This window comes from Meleagris gallopavo, chromosome 3 (assembly GCF_000146605.3).
Source record: "Meleagris gallopavo isolate NT-WF06-2002-E0010 breed Aviagen turkey brand Nicholas breeding stock chromosome 3, Turkey_5.1, whole genome shotgun sequence".
Lineage (NCBI taxonomy): Eukaryota > Metazoa > Chordata > Aves > Galliformes > Phasianidae > Meleagris > Meleagris gallopavo.
This window is the reverse complement of record NC_015013.2, coordinates 57816685-57825542: the sequence shown is the minus strand read 5'-3', so window position 1 is coordinate 57825542 and position 8858 is coordinate 57816685. Positions and strand designations below refer to the sequence as shown.

Sequence of the window (8858 nt, the reverse complement as noted above, 5' to 3'; positions counted from 1 at the left end):
TTACTGTTCCTTTATCATAAGAGAGACCAGGTTTCAAAATAACTTCCTCTAGTTCTGGAGAAAAATTTGGGCTCAAATGGGAGTATTAAGAAGCAGGACACTGCAGGTAGAACTTTATAGCTCCATTACTTTTTTTTAACCTGATTGACATTAGGATTAGGTTGTTGCTGTTCAGTTTGCCTCCTCTGACTACTTTTCTACTGAAAAAGCCTGGGGTTAATGAATCAGTGGGATCTGTTTTGCGGATGTTTTTGAAATACATTCTTTACAGGATAGCCTTTACATCCTTTTTTTACTTCAATTATTGAAAAATTCATTTCTGTTTCCATAGGAAAAAAAAAGGAAGAACTTTTTTTTTCTTGCTTATAACCTATTTTAATCATATCCACTAATGACAGAGCCAGTCAGGTGGTAAGAAATTTGGTGGGAAAGCTTGGTGCTGATTTGCTTTCAGGCATGGAAAGTGAAAAAACTGATTTTAATTTTAGGCTGACGAACAGTATAGAAGCACAGAAAGGTTGTTGTTGGAAGGGGCCTCTGAAGGTATACTAGTCTGATCCACTGCTCAAAGTGTCAGCTACAGTGTACTTCTCAGGGCCATGTCCAGTTGGGTTTTAAATATTTCTGTGGATAGAAATCTCACAACATTTTTGGGAAACCTGTTCTTTTATTTGACAAAAAAAGATTTTTTCTGTGCTTAAATGAAATTTTCTGCGTTTAAATTTGTGTCCGCTGCCTCATGCATTCACTGGATAACACTGAAAAGCCTGATGCCATCTTTTGTACTTTATCTCTTAGGGTAGAGATAAGATCTGTCTTGATAAGATCTGTCTTGAGACATTTCTTCCTGAGGCTAACCAGTACCAGCCCACTTACCCTCTTTTATGACAGGAATCCCATAATCATCTTTGTGGCCTTTTGCTGGACTGTCACCAGTATGTCCATATTTCTCTTGAGCTAAGGGAACCTAGAACTGGACCCAGCACTCCAGATTTCTCACCAGGGCAGAGTAAACATGAAGTATCACTTCTCTTAACTTGCTGGAAGTGTACTTGCTAGTGCATCTCAAGAGGCTGTTGCCCTTCTTTGCTGCATGGGTGCACTGTTGGCTTATGTTCAACTTGTTGTCTAGCAGAACTCGCAGATCCTTTTCTAAAAGAAAAGAGAAAGGATAGTGCTATGACTTCTCAGTATAACCACTAGATTTTACTTCATTCGTAGTCCTTGATATGGGTGTCAAGCTATTTCTTGATAATCTCATGTGATACTGGAAAAAGGTTTGCCATTCCTACTATTATACCAAAAAGCTTAAAAATGGGACAACAAATGCAACTACTTCTAGAAATCAAAACCTAAATCTACCATTTTATTAAAGGTAACTTGGATTCTGATGCACTGTTTTAAAGTATGTGAATTGTCAGTATTTTCAAAATTTCTTGTATTTTGGGACATTAGGTAGGTACCTTTTCTGTAATGTATTTTTTCACTGAAGTATTATTTGTGATTTCCAGTAGTTTTATTACCCTTTTTATAATCCTTGTTGCTTTATATGTAATGGATTTGATAGACATGCTTCCATTGCATCAGCAAAACAGCTTAATCTGTGAATGAACAACATGTCTGTTTTCAAATAGCTGAACATCAGCTTGAGTTGACTGTGAATTCATTGTGGCATTTATCTATGTCTATATCACTTCTTTGCAAACCAGGCTATGTAAGCATGATTCCATAGGCATTATAATTAGATGGTTTTGCTCTCATTTACTAAGATAAGTCAGATAAGTGCCCAGTACCAAAGTCATAGAAATCAAGAAGATTCTTTGAACAGAACGTAGTAAGACCTAATTCTAAAAAATAATCTGCTAAAACTATATGGAAATAATATTTTCTCTTGAAAGTGATAATCTTTATTATCAACTGAGCATAACCAGTAAACAAAGTAATTTAATCGCCAATTAAATTGAAGATTTAGACAGATTGGCTATCTTGAACTGACATGTCCCAGATACAGCTCATTTTATTTTCTATCCATAAATTAAAAGTTGTATTCCAGCTACCTATCTACATTACTTTGTTCTCCTGAACATTTTTTTTGTCCATCTGATTTAGAAACTCCTGAAAAAGAATGTGTACACATATACCTCTAGTAGACCACAGACTGACAGTAGCTGCCAGTTTGTTCAACATCTTGTAAATGATGGTTGTAGAAATGACTTTGGATAAAAGGCTATTCTTAATATAATTGCTGTTTTCCTAGTAGTACATTCAAAATTAGAAGAAAAAATAAATAAATATCATTAAAATACCAAAACTGTGGTAGGTCTGAAGTACAGGAAGGATTTATTTAGGGTGGGACAGAGACTGCATGCCTGATACTGTATAATATTGTGAGGTACGAGCAGACAAGCAGAAATTGGCACACGATTATGTTCACAGTGTAAAGTAAGGAGGGAGAATAGTGTGGTGACTTCATCCAGTGGATTCTATGAGTGAATAGTATGAACTGCTCCCTTCCGCAGGGCACTGAACAAGGGATCAGGCTGGCCAGTTTGGAATGAGCTATTATTAAAAAAGTAGTGGTACATTCCCCCATTGCAGCATTGTACACTGTATCATGGTAGTAGAATACACAATATGAATGAGCATTCAAATAGTAATTGAGCTGTGGAGATGTGCCTTGTCTTTGAAAAATGGAGTTATGAGAGGCTTGATGTTCATATTTCTTTGCCTAAGCAGATGTCAGTGAACTTCACATTTGAAAGGAGGTTCTCATTACCAATCAGTATGTCTTCACTCTCTTACCACTAGCTTTTGCAGTTCCTGAAGTTCACGAGCAAGTTTCTGTGAGGAAGTTCCAACACTTAGGAGTTTTATGCTTTCCTGTTGCACTGATCCAGAACTGGAGTGAGCTTTCAGCAGCCATGCATCATTATGGTCTTGTGGCCATTCTTTTCTTTTTCCTGATTTAGAAGAAAACAAAAACAAAACGTCCAGAAATTATCAACACAAATTCCTTAGAAATACAAATACTGATTTCCTAGATGTGATGATATGTAAATATTTATGCTGCTTTTCAGCAAGTGATTTTTCATTTGTCATTATTTGTCTCCGTGAGTTTAAATTTGGTGCTTAAAAGCACTGGTCTAATTGTTGAGTTTCAGTCTTTGAAAGTTACACAGCACACACGGAGTCATGGGCTATCAACAATACCAACTATTGTTCTTAGGTAGCATGTCCAGCAAATTGCTGCCACTTCAGAGTACTTGAGAATGTACTTACATTGGAGTGCATGACTGCAGGACTGAGGGCCAAACACCTTTGGCTTGTGAGCCACTCACCGTAATCAGAGAGCTACTGGATGCCAAAAACTTTAGAACATTCAGGAGATGAAGAGCTTTGGGAGTGGCTGAAAGCCACCTACCTTTTCAGGTGGCTTCCCACTGCTTCATTGTAATAGAAGGAAATGGAGTGTAGATTGACACTGCAGGTGAAAGCTGTAATGTCAGCCTAACTTGTTTTGCCATTGCTAGGAATTCTAATTCATAAGCAGCATAATGCTTTTGATGCCTGTGTGGCATGCCTTTGACACAAGAGAAACAATTCAGTAGCAACAAGCAGTCCATCATGGCAATGATCATTGTTGTAGTAGAAATATATGTCGTTTCCAGCCCAGAGCATCAGTAAAAGGAGTGACTAAGCCATAGATGAGGAATAAAATAATGTTGAGATGTGCCTGTTTCCAGAGCAAGTACCATATTGGAATGGTCCTTGTTAAGTTACTTTTTAGAAATACATAATTATTAGTGGAGGAATGGAAAAGAGTTGACATCTGTTAATGCACAAAAAGAAACAAGATATTGTGCTTCCTTTTCAAAACTAAACGGAGTCATAGGTTAGCCTAGCTATGGGCTACCTCTGCTATATGCTTCAGATAAGATACTCCACACTGACAGAGACTCCCAAAATTTTTGGTATGCAGTTCTCTATCAACACCACACATTCATTGCTATCCACAATGCTCTGTTTTCAGCCTTTTTATGAAAAACATTCTGATAGTATAGTTTCCAGCTGCTTCCCATAACTCATGTATGGTTTATTCACTACTATTTGGAAACCGATAATGTAGCCAGGAGCTCCTGTCATAAAAAAAACTTCCTCACAGAATAATTATTGCCAATTTGAGCACAAAAGCTTGGGTCTGAAAGTACACACACACAGAAACTATGCCATGTTGTATTCACTTACAGAGAAAATGCTGGAGATTGTATTGAGGCAAAGTGGTGAAAAGCATGAATCATTTCTATTTAAACTGCGCCTGATTTTTAAAGTGTGGAGATTCTAGATTATTATGTAACAGCTCTCAGATGTTAAGGATATTAGGACATGTGTATGACTACAGACATAAAGAAGAAAGCCTACAATGTATATTCTTTCTTCTATAATGTTGTACAACGTTGTGAAGTGGGGGTACACTTTGTTTTGCCTTAATGAAATCACAAAGGAAGTTCTAATGAGAATATTTTTATTCTACTGAAACTGAGAATGCAGGTGTTTACAGATCATTATTCTTACTGGACTTCGTAATTCTAATCCCATATGGATGAAAACAGTGCAGTGAACACGTGCATACAAACTCATGCTTAACAGACAACAGTATTTTGGAATAAATACAAAACCTGAACAAGTTGCTTGGGTTACTGAAAATATTTTTGTAACTGATAATTCTCGCTCAAAGAGTGAGACGTGTACCAGAAGTGATTGTTATTAGCTGTATTTTACCACTAACTCCAGATTTTGTGGCAAAGCAGAGCTACAAAGCAGAACTTTCTGTAATTTTTAAAACCTTTTTATCCATCCCCTGAGCTCAAAAGAAGCAAAGATACTTTTGTTAGCATGATACTGTTAGACACCCGCAAAGCTAGAAGTACACTCAGTAAATTTTGAACTTCATGGAAAGAATTACAAATTGTTGGAAGAGACATAAGGGTTTATAAGGTAGTGCAATTTCCTTTCTGAGATGCTCTGAATCCATGCCTGATAATACTTTCAGGTGCTGATTTTAGGAAGGTGTAGAATAATGGTAATGTGTAGTCAGTGTTCAAAGTGATTTTGCTACTCATGTCCATTGAAGCTTTTTTAACTCTTAATGAACTTTTTAGTTGAGCTGTTTTTAAGAAGTAGAAGACAAGATGCTTCTAAGAAAAAAGCAAACACCATGGAGACACTGTGTAAGACAAGAGTGGTAAGGAAAATGGTAAGACAAAGGAAGATGAAAAGCTCTCCAGAAAGTACATCGACTACTTTTAAGGAGCAGAAGAAAGTTTTTGATCTCATATAATGATTTTGGCCTAAGGCTGCTCCATGTGGTATCTTATTTCCTCCCTATCAGATGAAAAGGCATATTATCATGCCCATCCTATTTCATTTTTTCGTATTTCATTTATATGCACTTTTCCTACACTTTCAAAAGTCTAAAAAGTAATCTTTGTTGCTGAAGTTTTCTTCTATCTCTTCTCCTTCCTAAAATATGTTGTATTACTATGGGAACCTTGGGACCTTCAGTTCTTAGAAGTATACCAAGCTTGGCCCTGATCTTTGCTCCTCCTCTGCTCCCTGATTTTGAGATAGTTACTGTATTGCATTTATTCCAGTTTTCTTCAAGAGAATAATTTCTCTGTGAGAAGTTTAAGTATGTAAAATTGACAAATGAAAAAATTAAAGTAAGCATTCTTAGAACCATGTATATATTTATATTTACATTCTCAGGATGATTTGTGGATTTGTTTCTACCTTGTTAATGTTTCTTTGCTTTAAATCATGAGTATTCTGATGATAGACCTCAGGTTTTCCAACACTTTATGCGTTAGAGGATTCCATCAGAAGCATTGGAGCTCTGTTTGTTTGTAGCACTCAACCCAAGCAAAGGAGATTTAAGAGGCAGAAATACTCTCTATAAACAAGTAAGTAATCTAGGCAGTTTTCTGATTATAATATACAGGCACATTTGTGCAATTTTGGACTAAGTATTACATAGGTTGCTCCAAACATAATGCCTCCTTTTTATATCTATGGAAACTACAACATATAAAAAGCACAGTAACACTATTTGATAGAGCACATTGCTAGGTATAAAAACTGTTTTACAGCATAGTCACCACCATTATCTATGCATTTTCACCAATGATGAACAAAGCCTTCATGCTGCTCTAGTAAAAATCTGAATAAGTGGAGGTGACACAGTGTTTAACAGCTGCTATGATGACATAATTGCTAGGAAAATATTGCCCATGCAGTGCGTCTTTCATTGACCTGAACAGATGAAAGTCAGAAGGTGCCAAACAGGACTATGCAGTGCATCGAGTAGGACACTCAAGCCAGAGTTAATGATGTGTTCCACAGTCTTCAGACTGGTATGGAGCTTGGCATTATCATGTTGCAAGAGAAAAGTTGTCTTCTTCTCTGACCCAGCTCTGGAAGTTTGAGCCTTCAGCTTAGTTATCATCATGTTGTAGTGGTCAGAGTTGATGGTATGTCCGGGTTTCCAGAAATCCAGAAGCACCACCCCTTTCCTATTCCAAAAGGCACATCACTTTACCTGATTAGGGTTGTGTCTTGAACTTTTCCTTCAATGAGGAATTCACACATTGCCACTCTATGGATTGCTGTTTTGACTCTGGCTTGGAGTGGTAACATCACCCCACATCAACAGTAATGATGCGATCCTGGAAACTGTCACCTTCAAGCTCGTATTCACTAGATCCTGGTGAAACTGCAAACAATGTTCTTTCTATTCCTGGGTGAGCATTCATGGGATTCACCTGGCACAAACTTAGCAATATTCCAACTTTGCTGTCCTTGTTTCTAATGCAGTGAAGCCGATGTTTGAATGTGTACAGTTCGCTGGTCATAATCTGCTGATTTGTGTGGATGAGTTGATTGATACACTCTTCATTTTGTAGTGGGACAGCTGCGTATGGCCATCTGGAATGTGGCTTGTCTTCCTCTTTGCTGCTGTCACTGCTGAAATGCACCACCCACCACATCACTGTGCTCACATCTGTTGTTTGGTCTCCATAAATGTTCAGCAAATGTCTGTTGATGAATGTCAGTGGGTACCATTTTTTTCTACATGGAGGATTTCAGTGACTCTTCTTTGCTTCCTAAACTCTTCCATATCAGATGCCATTTTTGTCAGACTGCTCTTCTACTACTGTCTGACACAGAGTAACAAAATGTAATGGAATATTGGCAGGGAGGTTAAACCTCTACCATCATAACACCAACACTGCTTCTGATGTTGTGGGCTAACATCTTAAAATAGGAGGCGTTACTTTCAGAGCAACCCTCACACATTTCTATAAACGCTTCAGAAGAGTAAGAGAAGCAGGTACCTTCATGTCTGCAGAGTAGATAATAGTTTGTTACTTGGTTATATGTGTTGTGGAACAGTGCTATTAATTTAGCATGGTAGAAAAATTAGTCTTAAATGTGAATTAAGGGTAAACATGAATAACACCACCATCAATATATACAATTAGTCTTTTGTTAGATTATACATTAGGTATTTTTGTAACAAACACAACTGAAATCCTCAGATTGGTTTGTAATTAGGCTCCTTTCCAAAAGTAATCCAGTAATAACAATAGCTGCCGAAGTTGCAGTTTCTTTCACTGACTTTGATTTTTGGACCAAAAGCATTAAGCTTGAACTAGTGAAAAACGTACAAAGTGTGCATTCAATTACGGAGTAATTAGATACTCAATCACCCTTATATCACACTAGGGATTCTCCAAGAAAGGAGATACTACTTACTGCAGTGTATAAAACTGCTTTGTTAATTAGTTTAGCACTAATGGAGATTAAGAAAGTGTCACTTTGTCAAAGCATTAGTTTGCCTATGTAGAACCTTAAGAATGCAGAGTTTTGGTTTCTTCTGAGCTCTTTGAGCTTCTGAGCTTCCTCAGATTGTTCATCTGATCGAGTATCTTTTGTCCAGAAGAGAAACCTTCCTTTTCAGGCAGGCTTGCACCGTCTTCAGTAGCTCACTGAAAAACACATCAGAGTCTGAGAATAACTTGCTGTCATTATGTGTGTTTTTTTTTTTTATTTTAAGTTGCACCTTTATGCTAAGCCCCAGGTAGAACTGACAATCCTCTGTGCTATTGCAGAAAGTATAACTATGGCTAAAATCAGCTGCTCTGTGAAGGACCTACAGTTTCCTTTAGAATGTAGCCACTAGAAGTGGCTAAAAGTTCCTCATGTTGATCATCAAATGATCCTGCTGCCAAATCTCATGGCTTTGGGGGGCGTGTTGTCTATGTAGGGAGAATACAGAAATCATTGCACAGTTTGTCCTGCATATAGACATCTACTCCTTGACATTGTTGTAGGTGACTGACAGCCTTTACACTCCTGTTCTCCTGAAGGAAAAGAGTAGAAACTCTCAAGAAATGTCCTGACTATTCCTGCAAGTAGTTGTAGCTCCAGGTAATCTATTGCACCCAAGCACATATGGATTCCTTGTGTATACATTCTGAGTGCTAAAATAACTTCAGGAAAGATGAGATTGCTAGTGCAACAGGATGAAATGATTTGTCCTTCTCATACCTATCACTTCTGAAGTGAGGTAACCCAGCAGCTGGTTTCCTAAGGTTGTGCTGTAGCACATAAGTATGTGTTTGCATGAAGCCAAATATTAATTTATCTCTACTGCTGATGAATATGAAAATTACTGCTATTAGGAGGAACAAAATGGGCCACTGTTTTCAATCTGAGCCCATCTGAGACACCCATGAGGGCTATGTACTCAGCACTTTTCTTGGTAGTGCCCCTAGGATGGTAAATGGTAAAAAAAGAAA

The 8858-nt window shown here is 37.5% G+C and overlaps 1 protein-coding gene across 1 annotated transcript in view; it reads left to right on the top strand.

The window, feature by feature from the left end:
- The window catches only part of CA8 (carbonic anhydrase 8), a 58701-nt gene that overhangs the window by 47193 nt on the left and 2650 nt on the right, over window positions 1–8858 (top strand). The gene's annotated exons all lie outside the window — the stretch shown is intronic.